Here is a 27,641-nt window from a genome sequence, read left to right as displayed (position 1 = left end):
AAGTGGTCCCCTCGATATTGCCAGTACCCATCACACACCATACATACATTATTGACGGTACTCCCTATGCCACACTTTACATCCCCATGACTGTTCTGTATCCACCAATCTGCACTTAACAATCCCTTCACTGACTTCAATTATCTCCCTTGCAAGAGCTACAGAAAGTTTGGAAATTGAAGGGAACTTTTAGCCTAGAAATAAAAAATAAAGCATCATATGGCGAATTTGACATCTTGGTTGGTAGTTTACATTGTTCAAAGCCTAAACTTTCTCTCAATTCCTATAAAATTAAAGGTAATTAAAATTTAATGCAAATGGATTTTGCCACTATGTTTGCATAACACAATTCAGTAATGTACAAAAACATAGAGTATGTTGTTTGTAATTAAAAATATTGCACATAACCAGACCACTTCCAGCTGCTTTTATTAGGAGGAAAGAATAAATCTTAAAAAAATCTATTGCTGTAAAAAGTTACAGGATAAAGTGCCCTAAAATCAATTTACCAAATTTCTTTTAATCAATTTTCAATTTAAATGTTATCTGCTATTTAAATCTGAAGGGGCATATTTGCCAACCGTCTTTCCTAATCTAACAACTATCAGCCAACAAAGGAAATTTATAGATATTAGTGACAAGGACAGAATCACTAAGGGAAACCTAATGCTTCTAAATATTTTACTGTTGAATGTCAGAAGTTGTGGATTTTGCACAATACCCAGCACTGTAGCTATTACCCTACCCTTTATCTCTCCCTGATGCTCAATAGTACAAAAGTGACAACTCTTGATTTATTCTACAAATACCTCCATGTTGTCTACATATATATGGGTTGGCAAAAGTAAGTTTACAGTTGTGAGTACATGACAGAGTTTATTCTTGTATTATTATTTACTTATTAATCACTATAAACCTACCCCCTAATTACTTTTGCTTACCCCTGCATTTTAAACATTTAGCCACTTTGATGGAATGCTTACTTTTTAATGAGAGACCACATTGTCTGCTTTCTCTTTCTTGAAGCTGCTTTAAATTGGAAAAAATATGGGTATATTTTTTGTGAAAATGCAAATATTAAGTATAAGCTTCTTTGTCAGCTAAAACCATAAAACGATGGTCATCATTTACACTACATTTTTATCTCTATACTTGCTCTTTTTTTTAAAAGATTTTATTTATTTATTTTTAGCGAGGGGAAGGGAGGGAGAAAGAGAGGAAGAGAAACATCAATGTGTGGTTGCCTCTCGAGTGCACCCAACTGGGGACCTGGACCACAACCCAGGCATGTGCCCTGACTGGGAATCGAACTGGAGACCCTTTGCTTTGTGGGCTGGCACTCAATCCACTGAGCCACATCAGCCAAGGCCCTATACCTGCTGTTAAAAGAGAAATACAATATGTGAATAGGCCAGGGTTCAGTGTGGCATGAGTTAAAGCAGCATAGCCATGTAACCTCACGGCTTCAGTAAAGGACAGAAAAATTCCTTTGCAGCCCTGGTTATAAGGAACAGGATTTCCCACTTAGAGAGTAATGGTGTTATTGAAATAGAATTACTTCAAATAATAACGGTAATTACAACAACACCAGCTATCATTTATTGAGAAACAGCTCAAGTTTACTGGGTGCTTACCAAGTGCCAGGTACTATACTAAGTAATGTATATGTGTTATCACCTTTTAGCCTCTCACTAACACATAAGGTAGATAATAATACTATTATCTCTATTCTAGAGATGAAGAAACTGAGTCTCAAAGTTAAGTAAGTATCCTAAGACCACAGATCTGCTAAGTGGCCAAAATGGGGCTTACAGCTGGATAGTTTGTCTCCAGAGTACACACACCCCCTTGCCTACCACTCCCCTTGCCTACCACGCTCTATAGCCTCTCTGATAACAAACACATGTACAGTGCTCTCTGACTTGTAAAGTACTTTATACATTTTTCAAGTATTTCATATCTACCCTGTCAATGTTGACAGCACCTCTATCTGCCTGTCAAGAGGGAACGTAGCCAGTTTGGACACATCTAGGGACACAGAAACAACAGTGGTGCACTGGCAGAGCCCCTCGAATCTGGCATCTGACACACCTAGACTCAATCCTTGGTCCAGGATTTCTTGGCTGTGTGACCTGGGGCAAATGACTTCACTTCTCTGAGATTCCTTTTCTTCACCAGCACAGTGGGTTTTGTAGTTCAGCCTTGCTTTCTCCAGTGTCACTACTCCTAAGATAATGTACATGAAAGTGCTTTGTTAGTTACAAAGTGGTAACAAGGGAAATTCTTCACATGAAGTCCACAAATGGGCCGGGGGAAGTTTGCCGAACTCCTTGGTATTATGAGAACTTGACCTGCGTGTGTGGATATGCATTTTCGTTCTGGGAAGACTGACCATAGTTTTCATCAGATTGCCCCAAATGAGGTTGAAAGCTGCTGCAGTATATAAATACTCATTCTGTCTTTAGGTGACTAGAGAAGATAAGTGTTTCCTTTATTGGATACCACTGTCTCTTTATAGTTTCTTCTTATATCTACTTGGCTTCGTTTTATGCAGGCAACTAAAGCAAGCAGGCACATTGCCACTTCCATGTGCCAGCCTTCCCAAGACTTAATGTCAGTTCTCTGTCTTCATGTCTGCCCCTAAGCTGGAGCCTCTACTTCACTCATTTATTCATTCAATATGTATTAAATGCCAAATTTAAGCACAAACTCTGGGTTGGGTACTAGGGATATAGTAGGGAACAGCACTCCCTACCTCATTAAATGTAGTAGTCTAGTGGAGAAGACAAACTTTGGTCTTAAAAGTGGCAAGAGCCCTGGCTGGTGTGGCTCAGTGGATTGAGTGCCAGCCTGCAAACCAAAGGATCACCGGTTCGATTCCCAGTCAGGGCACATGCCTGAGTTGCAGGCCAGGTCCCCAGTGGGGTGCACTCGAGAGGCAAACACACATTGATGTTTCTCTCCCTCTCTTTCTCTTTCCCTTCTCCTCTCTCTAAAAGTAAATAAATAAAATCTTTTTTTAAAAGTGGCAACAGAGTGCTAGGGATAAATGTGCTACCTACAGATGATTCCTCTATCTTTTTCACATAGAGAATGCTGGAATCCTTCTGTAGTCCAGTGAGTTCTTTCTCAATGTAGTTCATATGTCTGCTTGTTTCTTTTAAAATGAGCCAGAAAAAAAAACCCCACAGGTGTATTATGACCAGCAGAGCAAGCGTCATCTCCATCATTACAGACACTAAACTTAAACTAATACAGCCTAAAATCAAAGCATATTTTCTAAATTCTGAGGTTCATTATTTTTGCATCTTTATATATCTGAAAGTGAGAACTAACTGCATATATTTAACATGAAGCATTTTACCTCTTTCAGTAGACATCATTTGGGATCAAAGATTCAAGTTCTCAGCAACAGATAGCATTTTCAAATGGTGGAAAGATGGTAAATTTGGGGGCAACCACATCTCACACTCTTGACTCATATATAGTGAATCATGAACTCTTTCAAATGTTGGACAAGGCCCTCCATGACTGGGCCTCTGCCCAGGCCCCCAGTCTCAGTTCTCACCACATGTCTGCCGTCTTGAGCCCTATGCACCAGGCCTAAATTGCTTTCAGGCGCCAAATGGGCGGGTCGTTTCACATATATAACAGCTGTCTATTACCATATATTCCCCCAACTAAACTGTGAGCATGTCCATGGTACATCGAAAGTCCACATCTCTAACAGCCAACACAGTTCTAGGCATGGTAACGTTTTATGGAACACATTAATTCATGAGCTCACTATAGGGACTAAAACCCTGAGCCCTTTTTACATGGGTTGCTAAGCCCATCTCTTACATCTTGTACTTGTGCCATTGGTTTCAAAATCTACCTCTGATACTATCCTGTCTCCAGAGTCTTCCCTAATTATTCCAGCCAGAAAAGACTTCTCTCTTCTCCGAATCTCCTCTCAACACTTGCTGTGAGGCTTCAACAGCAGCTCAGCAAGCAGAAGAGGGTTTCATTGGAACAGTATTTCCAGCTGTGCTGTGAACAGGCCATACTGACAGTACACTTATTTTAGACTGGACACTTAAAATGATTAAAAGCTTCAAAATAGCCCAAAGCATGTGGATGGTAGTGGCCTCGCAATCACTATTTCTCTGTGTTTAAGAATGTACCCACAGTTATTGCACATTTATGGGGCTCTTTGTGTGGAACTGTCAACTACCCTGATGGTTTATGCTCTTTCAAATATTCTGTAAGCCAGCAGCCCCCTATCTTTTTGACACCAGGGACTGGTTACATGGAAGACAATTTTTCCACAGACTGGAGGTTGAGGGAAAGGTTTCAGGATGATTCAAGCACATTCCATTTATTGTGCACTTTATTTCTATTATGATTACATTGTAATATATAATGAAATAATTACACACCTCACCATAATGCAGAATCAGTGGGAGCCTGGAGCGTGTTTTCTTGCACCTAGACAATCCCACCTGGGGGCAATGGGAGACAGTGACATGCGAAGTGTGTTGCTCATGTCCAGTCTCCTCTGTGATCTTGTTTCAGTTGCTGTCACTGCAGAAAATCCTGCTTCACAAAGATAGGAGGTTGGAAACAGAAGCAGGCTTTTTAGTGCTTTTGTGGCAATCTCAGGATATTCCGCCTTGACTTTAATGCAGAACATACAGAGATTCGAAGTTGTCTCAGACACAATTTGAAGGCCACCGTCATTTGCGATCTCAAGCAGTTGGTTCTCTTCTAGCACGGACCAAGTCGATTCACCCGGCTTATTCACAGATGGGTCGCAGATCCATTCCTTCCCAGTTCAGGGTCTACTGTAGTTGGGAAGTAATGCTCTAACTCTTCTGAAAGCTGAGACAGGTGATCACGCACCAGCTGGGAGAGAAAAAGCCCTGGTTCAGTCTCTTCAAAGTCTCTGCTAACATTTGAAACATGTCAAATATTGCAATGTTCACTCCCCATAATTCCAGTTTGGCTTTGACTGCAGCCACTTTATCTGCTGACTTGAACAGAGTTGTCATCCTCCCCTGAAGTGACAGATTGAGTTCATTGAGTAGGTTGACTACGTCACACAAGTAAGCAAGTTTTGTGACCCATTCTGTGCCACTGAAATGTGCTGCCAGTGGTGACTGTTTTCCTGAAAGAAATCTCTGGAGCGGCTCTCGTAACTCAAAAACTCTGGCCAGTGATCTCCCTTTAGAAAGCCATCTCACTTCTGTGTGTAAGAGAGGACGTGTGTGCTCTGCATCTATCTCCTCACAGAGCTGCAGGAACAGATGTGAGTTAAGGGCACATACTTTAATGCGGTTGATAATTTTAATCACATCCTGCAAAACGTTGTTAAGTTCAGGTGACATTTTCGGCCAGCCAGCGTTTCTCTATGGATGACACTTGCATAGACTCACATTCAGAAGCAGCCTCTTTGACTGGAGTAAAGAAACCAGAAACCTGTCCAGTCATGGCAGCTGCTCCATCCATGCATATACCGACACAAAATGACCAATTCAGCTTTCCTGATATGTAATCGTTCAAAGACATGAATAGCTCTGCAGCTGTGGTGTTAGTTGGCAACAAAAGTACAAAAGACATATCCTCATTCACATCCTCCTGAAAAATATATCGCATAAAAAACAAGCATTGTTGCCTTCTTGTCAACATTGGTAGACTCGTCTACCTGGACTGCATACCACGGTGCCGCAATATCCTCTGCTATTTCATCTATTTATCTAGTTGTGGTGTGAGCTGAAAGAGGAACACACGCCCCATTTGAACTGCAGTCTCTCCTAAAAGTTCACGAGAAATGTCCTTAGCAGCAGGCAGGATCAACTCCTCACCAATGGTAAAGGGCTTCTTAGCTTTAGCAATGCGGTCAGCCACTGGGGATGATGCTCTCAGTGTAGATACATTTGAAGTGTTGGCCTTCAATAATTTCTTCTGTTTCCTGCGTTCACATTTTTTTTTCTTTAAAAAAACTCCAAAACCTTGTCTTCTAATGCAGGGTGCTTGGTCTCTGTGTGGTGAAGCAGTTCAGAAGGTTTCTTGGCTTTTTTGGATAGCCAGTCACTACATATACATAGTGGGCTTGGGGAATGTGAATCACCTGTTGCAATGAATGCGTAATTTAAGTAGGACTCTTGGTATTTTAAATGCAGCTTTCTTTTTTTTTGGCAGTCTTCTGCTCATTCATCATTGGGTCTTTCCCCCTTTGCAAAGCAGCTCTCCAGCAACGTTTGTTTTTCACTCATGTTCGCTAGGGTTAGCTTGTGGGCTCACCAAAACTGCGACTGAGACAAGTGCACAGTGTGGGAAAGAGGTACGGATAGAAGTGGTAAATAAAATAATGGGTGGGCCATGCATTGACTAAAATAAGTGTCAGATTCTGGCTTAAAGCCTGCCACCAGATGCAGCTTAATGGTCACTGGCCACTCACTGATAGGGTTTTGATGAGTCTGCACGCAATTGATTTATGCTGGTCTCTGTGCAGTCAAACCTCTCTGCTAATGATAATCTGTATTTGCAGCCACTCCCCAGCACTAGCATCACCACCTCAGACCATCAGGCATAGATTCTCACAGGGAGCATACAACCTAGGTCCCTCGCATGCACAGTTTACAGCAGGGTTCGTGCTCCTATGAGAATCTAATGCCTTCACTGATCTGACAGGAGGCAGAGCTCAGGCAGTAATGTGAGCAATGCGGAGCATCTGTGAATACAGATGAAGCTTTGCTTGCTCACCCATCACTCACCTCTTGCTGTGCAACCCGGTTCCTAACAGGCCACAGACCAGTACTGGTCCACAGCCCAGGGGTTGGGGACCCCTGCTCTAAGTCAAAATCTCACATTTCCCAAGCATCACACTATCTTTCCTTGGTGCTGAAACTATGTTCTCCCTCATACTCATACACATGAACAATGGTACACCCAACTCCTCACTTACGTAGGTCATGCCTCATCTGGCACACCTCTCCTAGCAGTGCAATAAAGAAATCACATGCCGATCAAAATATGGTCATGTAGCTGCAAAGGACTCGTGGTACTCCAGGATGCCCGGGTGCTCTGGTTAAGGTTCAGCGTGACAGAGAGTGCAGTTAGCTCACCAAGTTTATCACATGTTTTAAGAGGAACAATGCCTCTGACTTCTACAGGCTTAGAACACACACCCTGCTCAGATACTCGGACATGTGCTTTACAGCTTCCCAGAGCATATGCAAATAACCTATGGTGTCTCATGATAGAGCTATCTTGATCCTATGAGTTACATCCAGGAATCAGGGTAGTTATATGGTAAACAGGGCATTAGAGTACCAGTTAGGAGAGTTAGCCTGGACTCTCGGGGCCAGAACACCAGTATCAGTCCATCTCCTCATTTTATAGATGAGGAGAGCAATAAAATGATAGGATCTTGAAGGGCCTTCCTTCTTTTGGACAGTCTGTGAGTCAATGGTAGAGACTCATGCTATTCATCTGCTAGGTAGCCCATAGCCTAGCTGAGGGCTGGGGGCCAAACACCTGTATGATTAATAAATAAATGAGATGATTTATTTTTGTATTTGACATTATTTTGCTTTATGAGATGTGTGTCTGTGGCATTAATAACCCAATCGACACAATCTTTCTTTATGAAGTTTTCAGGGATAAAGGGTTCATTCACAGCAGCTTAGACTAGTTTGATTCAGACTTTCTGAAGGACTCACACAGACTCAGCTAATTAGTAAGGGTGTCATCTCATCACTGACCGAGGAACCCTTTTATTCCTCAAAGTCACAGCAGAACAGGAAGCATTCTGTGACAGCCCCGAATAGATTAAGGAAATCCCATTTAACATTGACAAATTCAGAAATCCATGAGTTTGGGCAGGCCGAGTAATAGTGAATCATCTAAAAATGACAGAAAGTTTGCTGAGACTTCAGTAACCATAACTGGGAGTACAGATAGCAAAAAGAAGACTCCAGAGCACTGGAGAACAAACTATTCCATCCCCCATTTTCAGCTAAATATCAGCTTAAAGTTTTCAAGACAAAATTTTAATTTTGAGATACCTACAATGAGACTTTCAGTTTTACTCGAATGAGAAAAATATATTGGTTTTTGGGAAACAATGCAGAATGATTCAAATTAAGTACTCCTCTCTGAAAAAAATAGTCCTGGGGCTGTAATTCATGGGAACATCTGATTCAAGGCCAATGTGCTTGGGCAAGGAGAATGAAATATGCTACCAGATGGTTAACTCACTGAACAAGGAGGCCAGAGACATAAGTCTCTTCCTGGCTCTGCCACCCATCATCCTACCCATTCTGACAATGTGCCCATCCTCCTTCCTCTAGTGGCAATATGGATATTGATAACTCCTCCCCTGGAGCAAGAAGAGTTTGTGAGATATGATCTTACAAGAGAAACACTTAGACCCCATGATGATGTGTCCTGAGGATTCCGGGTAAATGAAACAGTGACACCTGCAGCTTTGCAGAAGGCCAGTTTCCAATATAGAATTCCCAGCTTCCTAGGAGTGCTGAGTCACAGTGCAGCAGTGAGGGAGCACCAGCCTCTTGTCCCCACACTACCCCTCTTTTCTTCCCACTCCTACCCAAGCTCCACCACTTGCATGAGGATCTTTACGGCCTTCATGTGTGGATCCTGGCCAGCCTGTTCAAACTTCAACCATTGTGACCCAATGATTCTATTTCTAGGTATATACACGAGATGACTGAAAATGTATGTCCACACAAAAATGTGTATCATAGCAGCACTCTTCATAATAGCCAAAAGGTTAAAACAACACAAATGTCCATCAACACATAGTTAGATAAACAAAATGTGTTATATCAATCCAATGGCATATTATTCAGCCATAAAAAGGAATGAAGTACTACAACATGGATTAATCTGACAAACATGCTAAGTGAAAAAGCCAGTCACAAAAGACCACATATTGTATGATCCCATTTATATAAAATGTCCTGAACAGCCAAATCCATAGAGACACAAACTAGATTAGTGGTTGTCAGGGATTGGGGGGAACAGGGATTAGGAGGTGACTGCTTAATTGGCATGGGGTTTCCATCTGTGGTGATAAAATGCTTCTGGAACTAGATAGCGGTGATGTTTGCACAGCATTATGAATGTACTAAGTGCTTGCCTTTGTCATTTTGGGTAGCTATAACAAAACATCATCACAGAGTTCTGGAGGCTGGAGGTCCACAATCAAGGCCCTGAGGGCCCTCTTCTTGGTTCACAGCTTGCACCTTCCCACTGTGTCCTCACCTGGAGGAAGTGGAGAGAGACTCCTCTGACCTCTTGTTATAAGGGCACTAATTGCACTCAGGAGGGCTCCACCCTCATAACCTAATCTCCTCCCAAAGGCTCCATACTCCAGTACCATCATCTTCGGAGATTAGGATTTCAATACATGAATTTTGAGGAACACATTCAGACCATTAGCATTACCAATAAATTATTTGCTTTAAAATGTTTAAAATAGTAAATTTTCTGTTATGTGCATGAGTATTTTACCACAATAAAAAAAAAAAAAAAGAATCTCGGACTTCCAGCCAAGATGGAAGCATAGGTGGATGCACCATACTTCCACACACAACCAAGATAGGAACAACAATTTAGAAACAGAATAACAACCAGAACTGACAGAAAATTGATCCGAATGGAAGTCAGACAACCAAGAAGTTGAAATAGACCTGTGCATCCAGACCAGGAGGGGCGGAGACGAGCAGCCAGGCGAGGGGAGGGTCTCGGCATGGAGAGGAGAGAGAGTTGGGACCAGGCGCATAAGGCATCTGGGGGCGCTAAGGCATCTGGGGCTTGCAAGACCACAGCAGGTGGACCCTGAGTGCACAAGCAGCAGCTGGCAGACCCCGGCCGAGGGGTGGCAACTGGCAGACCCAGTGAGGCGGCGACTGTGAAGTAAGGCAGTGCGTGCAACCCAGGATCCCAGCGCTGGGAAATAGAGCTTCGGGACACTGATTGAGGACACCTGTGGGAGCTGAGGCACATGCAGAGACACCCAGCCTCACAGGAGAGGTCCTTGGAGGGTCCCGTGGCGTGCACAAGCCCACCCACATGGGAATTGGCACCAGAGGGGCCCAGTTTGCTCGGGGGAAGCAGCAGAAGAGACTGAGGTCCCACGGAGAATGGAGCAACTGCCATTGTTCCCTCTTGACCCCGCCCCCACATACAACCGTCACAACCCAGCAACTGGAGTGCCCCACCCTGGTGAACACCTAAGGCTCCGCCCCCTCCAGTAACAGGTGCGACCAGACCAAAAAAAAAGAGAGAGAGAGATGGCTCAAACAGAAGAACAAATCAAAGCCCCAGAATCCATCCTTTTAAGCGACCGAGGGATAGCCAACCTATCAGATGCACAGGTCAAAACACTGGTAATCAGGAAGCTCACAGAATTGATTGATTTTGGTCACAAATTAGATGAACAAATGCAGGCTATGATAAGAGAAATGAAGGAAAATGCACAGGGAACCAATAGTGATGGGAAGGAAACTGGGATTCAAAACAGTAGAGTGTACCAGAAGGAAGAAAGAAACAACCACACAGAAAAGAATGAAGAAATAAGAATTCAAAAAAATGAGGAGAGGCTTAGGAACCTCCAGGACATCTTTAAACATTCCAACATCTGAATTATAGGGGTACCGGAAGGGGAAGAGGTAGAGCAACAGATTGAAAACTTATTTGAACAAATAATAAAGGAGAACTTCCCATTCTAGCTAAGGAAATAGACTTCCAGGAAGTCCAGGAAGCTCAGAGAGTCCCAAAGAAGTTGGACCCAAGGAGGAACACACCAAGGCACATCATAATTACATTACCCAAGGTTAAAATTAAGGAGAGAATCCTAGAAGCAGCAAGAGATAAGGGGGCAGTAACCTACAAAGGAGTTCCCATCAGACTGTAGCTGATTTCTCAAAAGAGACCTTATAGGCAAGAAGGGGCTGGAAAGAAGTATTCCAAGTCATGAAAGGCAAGAACCTCCATCCAAGATTTGCTCTATCCAGCAAAGCTTTCATTTAGAATGGAAGGACAGATAAAGTGCTTCTCAGATAAGGTCAAGTTAAAGGAGTTCATCATCACCAAGCCCTTATTATATGAAATGTTAAAGGGATTTATCTAAGAAAAGAAGATTAAAAAAATGTATAGTAAAATGACAGAAAACTCACAATTATTAACAACCACACCTAAAACAAAACCAAAAGAAACTAAGCAAGAAACTAGAACAGGAACAGAACAACAGAAATGGAGATTACATGGAGGGTTAGCAACACGGGAGTGGGAGGAGGAGAGAGGGGGAAATAGTACGGAGAATAAGTAGCATAGATGGTAGGTAGAAAATAGACAGGGGGAGGTTGCGAATAGTATGGGAAATGTAGAAGCTAAAGAACTTATGACACGTGAACATGAACTAAAGGGGGGGAATGTGGGTGGGAGAAGGTGTACAGGGTGGAGGGGAGTGAAGGGGGGAAATGGGACAACTGTAATAGCATAATCAATAAAATATATTTAAAAAAGAATCAACCAAAGAATGCATCAATAAGTGGAACAACAAATTGATGTTTCTTTCTCTAAAAGTAATAAATAAAAATTTAGAAATTAGAAAAAAGGAATCTCAAACTCATTATACAGACATATTAATGACCAATAACCAACAATTTATATGCTTAAAATTTTAATATATTGGGAAAGCAGGTAACATTTGCTGAAGTTCAATCATATATTAATTTCTCTACTTCTCTATAAACTCACAACCACCCTTGCCAGGTAGGCATTTTGATCTCCATTTTAAAGATGAGCAAATTGAGAAGTGAACTCTTTTATCCAAGGTCACACAACTGTAAATGGAAGCGCAAGCATTCAGATTCAGATCTGACTGACTCCCAAATCTGTACTCCAGATTATATTAACAAAAGAGGAAATGTGGTAGAATGTGGGGCATCTGCTAGCAGTTCAGAAAGGTTTAAAGAGCTGAGTGCCTCCCACACTAGGAAATCAGCCCACTTGGGCATTCTGCAACTGAAACAGTGGTCTCTAAACTTCTGTGATCTCCGCCTTTACCAGTGATAAAATCTCAGCATGGGCTCCTAATATGGGCATATTAATTATATGTATTAAATTATATGCTTGGACTACTAGCAAATCGCATGTTAGCTATCACTAAAGAGCCATTTATTTTTTGCTCGGATCAACATTAATACAAGTTTTAATATTTCCTTTCTACTTCCCGGATGTATCATCTTGTACACACACCCTTAGGCGTAAGATTACTCTACTCTGGAGAAAGCAAGTCTTGCCTCTAGCAATCTGACCGAAGAATCACTATTGATGACTTACTTCACTCAAGTCTCTTTGCTAGTCTCCCCAGATGGCGCATGTATACACTGACCACTACTCCTGTTGTCTAGTCACTCACAATGTAATAAAGAGCCAGTCACCTTCCTGGACTATTCCCATCCAAGGCAGAATGAGCTAAGTATTATGCCAGACACTGGTTAAATGCAAAAACCCTTTAAAGACTGGTCACTAAATAATTTGAAAAATAGGTTGCTATGTCCATTTCAATTACAATATTAAAAACAAAGGAAAAAATGACCTGGATGGAGGTCATAGGTTAAAATAATCATTTATTCAAAATTTGACATATACCAATTTTAGTACACACTGCATAATGTGTGCATGTGGATATGCACATGTGTATACGACACATACATAAGATATGCACCAAGTTTGGGGAAACAAGCAATCAGATACATGAGGAAGAGAACTTGACTTTAGAAAATGTTTCTTACCAATAACATGATTTTCACCTCTAAAGCTTTTAATCATGAAGTTAGGTGATTCATTTTAGATGTGGCTTTTTTCTTTCTCATGTACCTGGTAACTAAAACTTTTTAAATAAAAATATGATTGGGCAATCATTAATGAATTATAAGTAAATTATACATACAATGCCCCATTTGCCATTTCATCATGGAGATAATTTGTAAGTCCTTGGACATTTAGTAGATTTAAAAGAAAAATATTTTTCCAAATACATACTTTCTCTGCTCCGGTTTAAAAATAAACTCCAATGTGATTTAGAAAATGTTCTTATTTCTGCAAGGTATTGTGATTTCTGAAATAATGAAGTGTAGTACTTGAAAATCACATTTAATTTACTCTGAGGGAAGCAAGCTAATGCCGTGTGAGGTTGCTGGGGAAACAGAAAAGCTTCTTTAGGTCAGTGTTGTAGCAGTGAAGTAAGCCGATATTTCACAATTTATTCATAGTCGTAGTTCTAAACTCTTTCCTCATTTTTAGCAACATATTCCTAATTGTACATTAAATATTCACATGCCCCTTTAATCTGGTCTTATTTTGGGTAGTTGATCAAGATTTGTAAAGTAAAAAAAGTCAAGAATTTAAGCTTCTCTTTATCATAATCCCTATACATTTTAAGTTACATTCCTAAAGCATAATTCAATAAAATAAAAATAACATCCGGTTTCAGCACCAGAGAAGCTCATTTTGGGCAATGGAAGCCCATTTATCTTTAAACTTTTAGATGAAATAAAATAAGGGCCCTGGGCTTACAATGACTCTAATTATTCAGATAATCCACAAAAGCCCTGATTTATGCTAAATACTTAGCTTTAATTAGCCAGGGGCTACATAAAGGAGGGGAGGTCTTAAGATGAGTGTTGGAAAAAGAACATATGTGGCAGGCACTATTAGTTGCTTTCTCAACATCCATTTCCCTCCCCCTTTCTCTTATTCAGGCACAAATACCTCTCACTATAGAAACTGCATATGCCAGATACCCACAACCTATTATAACCTTGCACTTAAGAAACAAGTATGTGACTATCGCTTCTCTGACCAGTGGAACCTGAGGGAATTTGGCTAGGGAAGGTTGTCCTCCATAATTAAGAAAATAAGAATAAAATGCTCCCTCTTACTCTCTATCTCACATGGGTTTTTTTTTTTTTTCTGCATATGTTATCTGGAGCGGCTGCAGCCATCTTGCAAACAAGAGGAGAGACATTATCATAGTGCAGATGCTGAGGATGACAGAGCAGAAAGATGAATGAACCCCTAGGTCTGATGAAACTGTTGAGCCACTGAACTAAATAATCCCCAAACCAACCTCATCTGGATTTGAGATAATAAGTTGTCCTCCTGGTTTCAGCCACTTTTAGTTCTGTATTCTGTTAATTGCAGCAGAAAAGGATCATAACTGTTAGAAATATGATTGACTCTCTCCAAAGTCACCAAATTGAATTTTGTCATGACCTAGACTGTAAATCAGAATGTCAGAGCTTAGAAAAACTTTTAGAATTTGTGGATTGGAACGTTGAGGAGAGAGCCCACTATGGGATTTGTTCTCCCCAGGCTACACACATCTTCTCACTTCCACACAGGGAGATAATAGCTGCCGCAGTGAGATGCTGCACTGATGAGATCAAACCATCACTGAAGTGTCTTAGTGCGGGGGGGAGGCGCGCAGAGACAGAGAGACAGAGAATGAATCATGAGCATAAGATCTACTCCTACGCCTTCAGTTTATAGATGAGAAAACTAACATCTAAGTAAGGTCTTAAAGCAGTCCCTAAAAAGACAAAAACTACTGAGGGAGTTTTAGGGGTGGGGGGAGAGCACATTATTGCCAAAGGATGGACAATACCAACTGACCTGAAAGGCAATGGACACAGACCCATTGTTTAATGCTCATCTGTGAATATCTACACACAGGCATCAATCAAGAAAGACCTAATGGATCCTTATGTCTGCTTATCCAGCCTAACCTCCACTGTCTGCTATTCAAGGCCCTCTGCAGCCTGGCTTCTCTTTTTGAAAGTATTGCTGAATTTTTCCTTGCTCCCGTCATTCTCTTGCATGTTAGCGTTCTGTGAACATGCCAGGCTCACTCAGCCAGCCTCCTTCCCAACCTTGAAAGCCCTCCATTATTCTCTATTGTCCCTCTAAATCCCATCCTTCAAGTGTCACATAAACATCACCATGTGTGTCATTTGATGGTGACAGCAAGAAATGATCCCTCTAATCTCTGCCTTTATACATATGCAACATGCTATTTTGCTCAAAACTTCAAATTATTATAAAAAATAAAATGGAAGGAATATAAAGTAAAATGGAATCCAATGGAATTGTTCTTAATCCAGCTAATGATACAGCATAACACACTTCATAGCCTTCTGGTTTTAAGGGCATCAAACAAGACTCAGAGTAAACTGTATTTAGTTTGGTTATATCATATTTCACTCAAAACTTGGAGCCAAATTAGGGGGAAATAAAGTGAAAATGGCAGGGCAACAATTATAACAACACATAGTACCAGAACTGAATGCTCTGAGAGGTCATTTTGCCTATTGACCCATTTTGCAGATGGTACGGCTCAGTGGACTGAGCACTGGCCTGTGAGCCAAGGGACTGCCGGTTTGATTCCCTGTCAGAGCACATGCCTGGGTTGTGGGCCAGGTCCCCAGTGGGGGTTGTGCGAGAGGCAACCACACATTGATGTTTCTCTCCCTTACCCCCTAAAAATAAATAAATAAAATCTTAAAAAATAAAAAAGAAAGGAACTATGGCTAATTCCTCATCCACTGATATTTATTCTTTGTCCCCAAAGGTAGGATTTAGGACAGGGGTGTCAGACTCATTTTCACCAGGGAGCCACATCAGTCTCATGGTTGCCTTCAAAGGGCTGGATGTAATTTTAGGACTCTATAAATGGAACTACTTTTTAACAGTTGAGCGACAGCTCGGCGCTGCCGCCGGGTAGAAACAAGATGCCGGGCTGGATAATAAGGTGGAGGGCTGGATTCGGTCCATGGGCCTTGTGTTTGCCACCTATGATTTAGGACCTCAAAATAACAGCTATCTTCAAATCTTAATACTTGTCATTGCTCCAACTACCTAAACTCATCTTGCCATGGTCAGATGCACAGCATCCAGGAGCCTGGACCTTGCTTCCTCACATGATATTTCCTGAAATTTGATGATGTTTTCCTGTTTCTCATATTTAAACACTATCAGCACCAACATAAAAATGACATCACTCTATTGTCAAAATAAATAAAATTTCAAGTAAAAAAACCATTCATGGCAGTGAACTGATGAAGCTTCATAACTCCCTCAGTGACTTAAAACACCAACCATTATGGGAGATAATACAAAGTAGTATTATTCTGATTTTAGTTTTGCATGGGATAAATTTCAATTACATGAATAAAAGCAATGTTGCTTTGCAGAAAATTTCCTGTACTAAGAAAATAGAAACTGATTCAGTGCTGGGTTCCTCTTTCACCTCAACTTCCAGCTAACAGGTCTCCTTTTGCAAAAAAAAAAAAAAAAGGATTGGTCTAGGTTGATGTTTTCATATTAGGCTGTGCAGATATATTAGGGAAAATGGTTTGTCCATGGTTATTAAAATATTCTAATGCTGTGTTTTCATTTCCATGATAATTTATTTTAAAGTTTCCAAGGCATATTCTTTTTTTTAAGATTTTACTTACTTATTTTTAGAGAGAGTGAAAGGAGGAGAGAAACACCCATGTGTGGTTGCTTCTTATGCACTCCCCGCTGAGGACCTGGCCCACAACCCAGGCATGTGCCCTGACTGGGAATCAAACCAGCAACCATTTGCTTTGCAGGCCAGCCCTCAATCCACTGAGCCACACCAGCCAGGGCTCCAAGGCATATTCTTATAATCAAGGACTACCATGCCATTTTTCTGCCCACTTATGTGTTTGTGTTATCAGTTTAATGAAAGACAAGTAGAGAATTCTTGTAATTGTTAAAAGCTAGAGAAAAAACCCACAAAGGTGGACATGTTAGACAAAAGATGTGTTTCTGCCAAACAAAGTCCCTATATACAACCAGATGTCGTTTTCTGACCAGCAGAAAAAAGTGGGAATAGGGAATCATCTCATATGATCTATGTATAACAAGCACATACCTGATTTATGTGTATTACTTAAAATATATATTTATATATGTAAATATATTACATGTTACACTATACTTTTAATTTCTATTAGTACATTCTTATTCTAATAGCATTCTAAAAATAATTTAAGTCCACACTGGGATTAGTAAGAATTTTTTGTCCTTTAAAAGTGGTCTGTATTTTACTCAATTGAGAAAAACAGGCTTAAATGATCTCTCAGCCCCTTGCGGCTATGACATTCCATGTGCCTATTATAGCTGACACAGAAATCCTGTTCACAGAGCCCAAGTGAATTGAACTGAAGAACTAAACAATATTCAAGGAACTCTCCTTTAAATAACCCAAGAATGACTGTCCTAAATTTTCTAATTAAACACAATACCCCACATTGAAAACGTTTTGAGGAAAATAACAGTGCTACGGATTGGCCAGTGTCTTGGGATTGGCTGAAATTACTGTAGCTGTCACCTCGGTGGCACTGTTCATGAAGGACAAATACTTGACACACTGTGCCTGGCACAGAAGGCACTACAGAGGTTGAGAAGAAAGCAAGATGTTTCCCCTCCCCAGGTCAATATCTGCAATGCTATCTCACAAAGTTTTTTTTTTATTTAAATGGGATACTCAATAATAGAAATGGTTGAAGAAATGTTGTTTGCAAATTACACAGTTATTCATGAGGGGAAGAGTGTGTCTTGCCCCTTTCCTTCTCATTCGTCACAGAGACCTCCCAGTCTGGCTACATCCTTGACGAGTAATATTTTTTATAATGTTCTTATAAGTGATTGCTTGCAGCATCTTATAGTCTTATCTCAGCTTGTGCAGCTTCTCATTAATATTCTGTACATATGGAAGAGTTTTCTATATCATTGTCCATTAACAAGGAGAATAATCACTCATTCAGTTATCAAGCAGTCAGCAAAGACCTGGCCTTGTGCCCTTAGTGCAAAGAATCATGGGATATCAGGAAGGTTAAATGTGGTTGACATTATGATAGTTACATTTTTTATATAATTAGAGTTCTATAACCAAGTTGATCAAAGATAAGCAAAGAAGTATTAAAGTCTTTTAGGACTTAGAGACCATGTTAGTGACTCTCTACCTCTTAGTAGAATGACAAAAAACATATTTCAGCTGATACATACCAACGAACATTCTTTTATGGCAAACAAGAAAAGGTCATAAGTTTACTTATAAATGACATATTATTACAAAACAGCTTTGAATGAGCAGTGAGTTAAGTGATACTAAAAAACTCAAAATTGAAATGGGACCAACTTGGGCATAAGAAGAGAGAAATAAAATAGCTCACTGACTGAACAGAGAGGTCAAAGGTTCAGAATGACTCAACTCAAAATAAAACACACCCTACTGCACCTTGGTGGTTATTATTTAGCCATTCAGGCCTTTTTCATTTCTACATTCACAGAATCTCTGTATAGACATCTTATGGATGAAAACATTTCTATCTATCTATCTATATATATATATCTTACATATATACATCTTATATATGTCTTACATATATATATATATCTTACATATACATATCTATATAGATAGATAGATAGATAGATCTTTTCCAGTGTCAGCAATACCAGAAGGAGGAAAAAAAGGCAACCAGATTTTGAGGCACGTATGTCTCTAAATAAGGGATGTAATCTATTGTAATCTATTCCAGATATAGCTAAAAGTCAGATTTCACAGAAGGATGGTGGCTACACAATTGTCAGTGCTGTTACTAAGGGGGTCACTGAACACATGAAGTGATAAACATCTGGAAAAAGAGTGGCCATGGCAAATGGATAGGAAGGAAAAAATCCCAACAGTTCCAGGAAAAGAACCAATGATGGCACCTGGAGACTGACTGGCTATGGGAATGAAGAAAGGTGATGTTCCAGAGTAGGGAACTCTATACTTACGGGTAAAAGATGTCAGTTCTCTTTCCTCCCTCACTTTCTACTTATGGTATCTTGAGCAACTCCTTTACTATGTCAGCAAACTATTTCCTCATTTACAAAATTGGTATAACTACATCAATTCTGATGTAGGAATCAGATGAGCTTATGTCAATGGAAATACTTTTCAAAGGTCATTGTGCTAGATAATATCAGAACCAATTTTGGTAACCCCACGGAGTTTCGAATCTAGGGTAAGTTGCTAAGAGAAATGTTGGGGACTGCCCTGCCTGGTATCAGAAGCTGTAACCCCCACCAAGGCTAACACTGAGGGAGTGACCTTGGACCGTGAGCCAGCAAGGAGACAAAAGCTTATCTCCCTGGCAGGAATGCTGCTTCTGCTGCTTCATTCATAACTGACCCCCGATGCTTGGTCGGTTAGCCAATGACGGGTAAGATTCCCCAAGGGGGGAACGATCTAAGACAGGCATGATCACGTGGGAGGCCCCCAAGGAAGGACTTTGGGGGCTACAGCAAAAGGGGGTGATGGACCCTCACTCCTCAGCTTTGACATAGCCTGAGTCCTCATCATCTGGGAGAAAATCTCCTTATCTCTTGGTTGCCTTAGTTCCCTTGCTCCACCTAAGCCTGAAACAATGACAGGGTGGTGCAGCCCTGTGCTGGAAAGGGTGGGTTCCCCGGGTGATCAGGCCTAAGAAAGAATATGTAAAATCCTGTGAAACCTGCTTTGTTTAGAATGCTCTCAGTTGAGTGATGAGGATCCAGAGAAGTAGTAACTTTGTTCCTTAGAGGGTTTTACAGCTCTTTGACCCTGACTCAAAATAGGCCCTCAGACTTCCTTGTTACCTATTGTTTGATCCTTACTTCCTGGTAATGAGTAATGAGCTTTACCTGAATTCTTCTGCAGGCGAAACCAGTAAAAAGCCTCTCTGGAGGGGGATGGGGTGCTCTCCCCACCAGAGTGGCCATTCCATTCCTGCTTCCCCACAGGAGTTAGTTGTCTCTGTCTGTTTTTCTCCGGTGTTGACAGCCATCCACAGCCTTCCGCGGTCACTGCCGGCCAGTGATCACGTCAGCTGGAGCCCGGATGTGGGGCCCGGAAGGAATCCGGAGCATTTTCTTAAAGCCAGAGGCTACGAGCCGTCGCTGTGGACAACACATCAACTTCGGGTGGATTTACACATAACTAGCCCAGGTAAGGGCCCACGACCCCCGTACTCTTTCTCAGGTATGTCCTAGGATGCATTGGATTTCAGGGAAGTAGGTCTCTTCTTTCTAAAGGTCGCTCCTGGCTTTCGCGACTGCCTAGAATAGGGTAAATAGTAACTTAGCTCTCAAATGTGGGAGAGAAAGCAAACGGTTTGCCTTAAAAAAAAAAAGAAGTCAGGTGATCTGTTTTTGGCAAAAAACCGCTTGTCGCAGCGGCTTTTCAATTCTTATTTTTCCTGCTTCCGCCGCCTGCGCTGACCCTGTGTTAATTAGCTAGGGAAAAAGTGTCGTGGATCGAAGTGTGCTGTTGGTGAAAAACAGAGAAAAGGAATTGGACCCCAACTCCGCTTATGTGCTTTGGGTCCTCCCTTCAAGGAAGGGAGCTTGAAGTGCCTCAGGCGATCAGTCTGAGCACTTCCCCAGTAGCGAGATAACGGTGTATGGGAGTTCCCTGTAAGGCCCCTATGCTCTCAGGAGATGATCCCAGACCACCCCCCCCCACGAGGTTCTGACTCATATGGGAACACTCGGTTTCCCAAGCTGGAGGAGGAGGAGGAAATGCCTTTTATCTTCGGAGCTTGGCGGAAGCCAAAGCCCTCATTCATATAATCCTATGGCTAAAGTTTAAACCCTGGGAAGCGATCTTCGGAGTTCGGTGGCAACTGGAACTCTCATAACCTACTGGCTTCCCTGATCCAGGTGGACGGAGAGAAAAAACAGTGGTTGAAAAGTCGCCACGATAAGTGGCTTTTTGCCAAAAACAGATCACCTGACTTCTTTTTTTTTTTTCAAGGCAAACCGTTTGCTTTCTCTCCCACATTTGAGAGCTAAGTTACTATTTACCCTATTCTAGGCAGTCGCGAAAGCCAGGAGCGACCTTTAGAAAGAAGAGACCTACTTCCCTGAAATCCAATGCATCCTAGGACATACCTGAGAAAGAGTACGGGGGTCGTGGGCCCTTACCTGGGCTAGTTATGTGTAAATCCACCCGAAGTTGATGCGTTTTCCACAGCGGTGGCTCGTAGCCACTGGCTTCAAGAAAATGCTCTGGATTCCTTCCGGGCCCCACATCCAGAAAGAGGTCTGAACATGGAAGAAATGATGAGTTGGAAGGTGCTGGTGGGAAAAGTGCTCTCCATTACCTAAGCTCTTATTCAGAATTCCAGTTTAATTCTTCACATAAAAGCTATAAGCTTGAGTAGGATTTCCATGTTGGAAAGCCTTTTTATAGTGTCTTCAAAGTTGAAAATAATTGGTACTTGCTAGGGGAAGCAAGACAGAAAGTGATTATGTTGCCAGGTGTCCTTGAAACCATGCCACATCTACAAAAGCCTTCCTGAGCCTGCACCTGGGCAAGGCTGGAGTTCCTGTCTCCCCGCCATCTTGTTTTTGAGCCCTTGGAGGTTCTTTCTGGATCCTTTCAGTGTCACCTAAGTAGAGCACAGCTTTCCCAAGCAGCAACAACACTCATAGTGAAAGACAGAGGTGGGTAATTCCTGAGTCTCAGACAAGAGTAAGTTTCAGTAAATGGCATATCTCAAAAAATAAAAAAAAAACACCTGTCATATGGCAAGACAATGTAGTAGGAATACTCCATATCAATTCTCCAAAGCAGGTGGACTTCAGAGTTATTTCCCCTATATCTAGGCATCTCAGCCTGGCCTGTCTCTTTTCACAGGGATTCATCAACCACCTGTGTCCACTGCAGTCCCCCAGCACCTCCTCTGAGACTAAGCTCATGTGTAAGAAAGTCCTCTTATCAAATCCAGCTATAGCAGCTATGCTCTAGCTGTAGAACTGAGTGGACACATCACAAAGGCGTAACATGGACACCATTTGAAAACATGCAAGCACACACACAGGAGGGGAACCCCCCAAAAACCTGGAATTTATTTATTTTAAAAATGTGCATTTATTCTTATATGTTTAAACTTCAGTCACCTTCAAAGTACTCTCCATTTGATGCAAGACACCTATCGAGATGTTTTGTCCACTCACTGGTCAAAACAGTTTTTTCCACTCACTTCTCCAAACAGTTTTGGAACTCATCAATTTTCATGCCTTTTAGTGGATTTGCCATTTTTTGCTTCCCCTTTTCCACATCGGCAAAACATTTCCCTTTGACAACTTTTTTTTCATCTGGGAAAACAAAAATGTCTCTCAGGGTGAGATCCAGTGAATAGGAAGGGTGGGGCATAGGGGTCATGCCATTTTTGGTCAAAAACTGCTGAACACTCAGTGAGGTGTGGGTGGGTCCATTCAGTAATCACCCATCATGAAATGGGCAAACACATTGAAAGACTCTTCAAAAAAATTCACTGAAGCTAACCGCAGCCTCTCACACCAATGCCAGCTGGTACACTGAAACATGTGGGTTCCCAGAACACTCGCCTAGCAGGGGAAGCCTGTACTATGAGGGGTCTGCCCTCTAGAAGATAATTCCACAGTTTTGGGGTCCCCCATACACACAACATTACACTTCAGTTATACGATTTCGCTCCCCCAAATAACCCTGTATAAAAGCCTAGTGTTTATCATCCTATCATACAGTTGAAAAAAAAAAAGAACACTAACCTCAAAACCACAATGAGATATAACCCCACACTTGTTGGAATGACTATTACAAAAAAGACCACAGATAACAAATGCTGGTGAAGAAAGGTGAACCCTTGGTGCACTGTTCATGGGAATGCAAATTGATCCAGCCACCATGGAAAACTGTATGGAAGTTTCTCATAAAAATTAGAAATAAAACTACCACATGATCCAGGAATTTTACTTCTTCAAATATATCTAAATAAAATCAAATTATTTCAAAGAGCTACCTGCACTCCCGTGTTCATGGCAACAGTATTTAAAATACCCAAGATATGGACACAACCTAAGTGTCCATTGAGCAATGAATGGATAAAGAAAGTGTACTATACAATAGTATGAAACTAGAAATCAACTGTATGTTATTAAACAATGTGATCAAGGAAGAAATCAAAAGTTACCTAGAAACAAATGAAGTGAACACACAACAACCCAAAATCTTTGCGACACAGTGAGAGCAGCCCTAAGCGGGAAGTTCGTAGCTTTGCAGGCCTATCTCAAGAAGGAAGAAAAGTCTCCAATAAACAATCTAACCCTGCACCTAAGAGAATGAGAAAAAGAACAACAAACAAAACCCTGAGTAAATAGAAGGAAATAAATAATAAAAATGAGAGTGGAAACAAATGACAGAGATTTTTAAAAAAATACAAAAGATCAATAAAACATAGAGCTGGTTCTTTGAAAGAATAAACAAGTCCTGGCTGGTGTGGCTCAGTTGGTGGGAGCATCGTCCTGTACACTAAAAGTTCACGAGTTTGATTCTTGGTCAGGGCACATGCCTAGGTTGCGGGTTCGGTCCCCAGTAGGGTGCATGTAAGAGGCAACCTATGGATGTTTCTCTATCGCATCAATTTCTCAATCTCCCCCTCTCCCTCCCTCTCTCCTTCTTGCCCTCTCCCTTCCTTTCTCTCTAAAATCAATAAGCCTGTCCTTAGAAGAAGATATACAAACAAACAAACAAATATTGAGAGCCTTTAACCAGATTCATCAAGAAAAAAAGAGAGAGGACCCAAATGAAGGAAGAGAAGTAACAACTGGCACCACAGAAATACAAAGATTTGTAAGAAAATACTATGAACAACTATATGCCAATGACTTGCACAACCTGGGTTAAATGGATAGATTCTGAGAAATACACAATTTTTCAAAATTGAGTCAGGAAGAATCAGAAAATCTGGATAGACCGATTACAACTAATGAAAGTGAAGTAGTAATCATACTTCCAGCAAGCAAGTCTTGGACCAGATGGCTTCATAAGTAAATGTTATCAAACATTGAAAGAAGAACTAACATCTCTCCTTCTCAAACTATTCCAAAAAAATTCTACATGAAAGAAGACTTCTAAGCTCTGTTTATGAGGCCAGCATCATCCTAATCCCAAAATTAGATAAAAGACACTAAGAAGAAAGAAAATTATAGGCTAATGTCCCAGATGAACATAGATGCTAAAATCCTCAACAAAATATTAGCAAACCACATCCAGCAAGACATTAAAAAGATCATACACCTTGATCATGTGGGATTTATTCCAGGGACTCGAGGTTGGTACCATATTTGCAAATCAATAAATGAGAAACACCACAAAAACAAAATAAAGAATAAAAACCACAGGATCATATCAATAGATGCAGAAAAAGTATTTGTATAATAAAAATTCTCAGCAAAGTGGGACTAGAGGGAACATACCTCAACATCACAAAGGCCTGTATGACTAACCCACAGCCAGCATCATACTCAACAGGCAGAAACTACAAACGTTTCCCTTAAAATCAGGAAAAAGACAGGGTGTCCGCTTTCGCCACTCTTTTTTTTAAAGATTTTTAAAATTTGGTTGGGAGGGGTGGTGGATTGGGAGTAAAAGGGAGAAAACTGTATTAAAAAAAAGATTTTTTAAATTTATTTTTAGAGAGAGGGGAATAGAAGAGACAGAGAGAAACATCAATATGTGATTGCCTCTCATACACCCCTTTACTGGAGACCTGACCCACAACCCAGCATGTGCCTTGACTGGGAATCGAACCTGCAACCCTTTGGTTTGCAGACTGGCACTCAGTCCGCTGAGCCACAGCAGCTAGGGCCACTTCCACCACTCTTATGCAGTGTACTACCAGAAGTCCTAGCCAAAGCGATCAGACAAGAAGAAATAAAAGGTACACATTGGAAAGGAGGAAATAAAGCTGTTATTTTTCACAGATAAGATATCGTATATACAAAACCCTAAAGACTCCACCAAAATACTACCAGATCTAATAAATGAATTTGGCAAAGTAGCAGGACACAAAATTAAATTTCAGAAATTGGTAGTATTTTTACTACCAATAATGAACTATCAGAAAGAGAAATTAAGAAAACAATCCCATTTGCTATCACACAAAAAAAAAAAATAAGTAAAATACCTAGGAAAAATTTTAACCGAGGAGTAAAAAGAAACTGAGGAAGATTTGAATAAGTGGAACCATATGCATTGTTCATGGATTGAAAGAATTAAAATGTCCATATTAACTGAATCATTCTACAGAGTCAGTGCAATTCCTATTAAAATATCAATGGTATTTCTATGACAGATCTAGAACAAATATTCCAAAAATTTATATGGAACCAAAAAAGACCCTGAATAGCCTCAGCAATCTTGAGGAAGAAGAACAAAGTTGGAGGTATTATTCTACCTGATATTAAGCTAGACTATAAGGCCGCTGTAATCAAAACAGCTTGGTACTGGCATACTAACAAGCATATAGATCAATGGAACAGAACAGATTGCTCAGAAATAAACCCATACTTATGGGCAATTAGTATCTGACAAAGGAAGCAAGGACATATAATGGAGTAAAGACCATCTCTTCAATAAATGGTGTTGGGAAAAGTGGATAGCTACAAGTGAAAAAATGAAACTAGGCTCACCAACTTACACCATACACCAGAATAAGCTCAAAATGGACCAAAGACTTAAATGTAAGTCATGAATCATAAAAATTCTGAAAGAAAACATAGGCAGTAACATCTCAGACATCATTCATAGCAATAGTTTTGCCAGTATATCTCCTTGGGAAAAAGAAAAAGAAAAGAAAAGATAAACAAATGGGACTACATCAAACAAAAAGCTTTTACACAGCAAAAAAAAAAAAAAAAAAAAAAAAACCGGCCCTGGCTGGTGTAGCTCAGTGGATTGAGTGCGGGCTGTGAAGCAAAGCATTGCAGGTTCAATTCCCAGTCAGGGCACATGCCTGGGTTGCAGGCCACAGCCCCCAGCAACCGCACATTGATATTTCTCTCTCTCTCTCTCTCTCTTTCTCTCTCCCTTCCCTCTCTAAAAATGGATGAATAAAATCTTAAGAAAAAAAAAATTTCTCTGGTTTATGGTATTTCTGTTGAGCAATTTATAAAAAAAAAATCAACAAAATGAAAAGGGAACCCACTGTATGGGAGAACATATTCATTAATGATACATCTGACAAGGGGTAAATTTCCCAAATATATAAACAATTTATACAACTAAACACCAGGAAGACAAACAACCGAATTAAGGAATGGGCAAAGGACCTGAATAGACACTTCTCCAAAGAGGACATGCAGATGGCTGATAGACATATGAAAAAATGCTCAATGTCACTAATCAGAGAAATGCAAATTGAAACCACAATGAGATATCACCACACACCCAGCAGAATGACTACCATTAATGAACCAACAAACAAGTGGTGGAGAGGATGTGGAGAAAGGGGAACCCTAGTGCACTGTTGGTGGGAATGCAGACTGTGCAGCCACTGTGGAAAGCAGCATGGAGATACCTCAAAAAATTAAAAATGGGTCTGCCTTTTGACCCAGCGATCCCACTTCTGGGAATATATCCAAATATATGTGGAAATATATGACCCAAAATGCTAATTCAAGACAGCATAAGCACCCCTATGTTCATTGCAGTGTCATTTACTATCTCCAAGATATGGAAGCAGCGCAAGTGCCCATCAGTAAATGAGCAGGTAAAACAACTATGGGGCATTTACACAATGGAATACTACTGGGCCATTAAAAAACAGGAAATCTTACCTTTTGTGACAGCATGGATGGACCTGGAGACCATTGTGCTAAGTGAAATAAGCCACTTACAGAAAGACAAGTACCATATGATCTCGTTTATATGTGGAATCTAATGAACAAAATAAACTGATGAACAAAATAGAAACACAGGCATGGATAGAGGGGAGAGACTGACAGCTGTCAGAAGGGATGGTGGGTTGGGGGAACTGAATGAAAGAAGGTGAAGGGATTAACCAAAAAACATATTTACCTAATATACAGACAAAGACAACGGTGTGCTGATAGCCAGAGGGAAAGGGGGACGGGGCATAGTTAGAGGTGGGCAAAGGGGGGAAATGAAGACAGAAAGAGACTTTGCTTGGGGCGATGGGCACAAGGTGCAGTGTGCAGATGATGTGTTATCAAGTTGTACACTTGAAACCTGGATGGTTTTATGAACCAATGTCACCCCAATACATTCAATAAAAAATCAATAAATTCTTCTTTTTAGAAAAAAACAAACTGTGGTATATATAATGAAATATTACTCCACTACCAAGAATAAGCTAATCCTGCTATTTATGACAACATGAATGGAATTTGAGGGCATTATGCTCAGTGAAATAAGTCAGACGGAGAAAGACAAATACTATTTGTTTTCACTTAGATGTGGAGTAATTATAAAATTAAATTCATATGAATAGAGAATAGAGTGGTGGTTGCCAGGGGTGTTGGGAATATGGGTGAAGGTGGTCAGAGGGTACAAACTTCCAGCGATAAGATGAATAATTTCTGGGGATCTAAGGTACAGCATGTTCACTATAGCTAACAATAATATATATTGCATATTTGTAAGTTGCTAAGACAGTAGATTTAAAAGTTCTCACCACACACACACACACACACACACACACACACAGAAGTTAACTATC

The 27,641-nt window shown here is 40.8% G+C and overlaps 1 long non-coding RNA gene across 1 annotated transcript; it reads left to right on the top strand.

The window, feature by feature from the left end:
- Nucleotides 1–4,944: 4,944 nt before the first annotated feature.
- On the top strand, nucleotides 4,945–27,641 carry LOC118498381. Its single transcript, XR_004900883.1, has 3 exons — nucleotides 4,945–5,065; nucleotides 20,029–20,030; nucleotides 27,630–27,641. It is a non-coding gene; the product is annotated as an uncharacterized LOC118498381 (long non-coding RNA).

This window comes from Phyllostomus discolor, chromosome X (assembly GCF_004126475.2).
Source record: "Phyllostomus discolor isolate MPI-MPIP mPhyDis1 chromosome X, mPhyDis1.pri.v3, whole genome shotgun sequence".
In the NCBI taxonomy this organism is placed as follows: domain Eukaryota; kingdom Metazoa; phylum Chordata; class Mammalia; order Chiroptera; family Phyllostomidae; genus Phyllostomus; species Phyllostomus discolor.
This window is presented reverse-complemented; position numbering and strand designations above follow the sequence as displayed.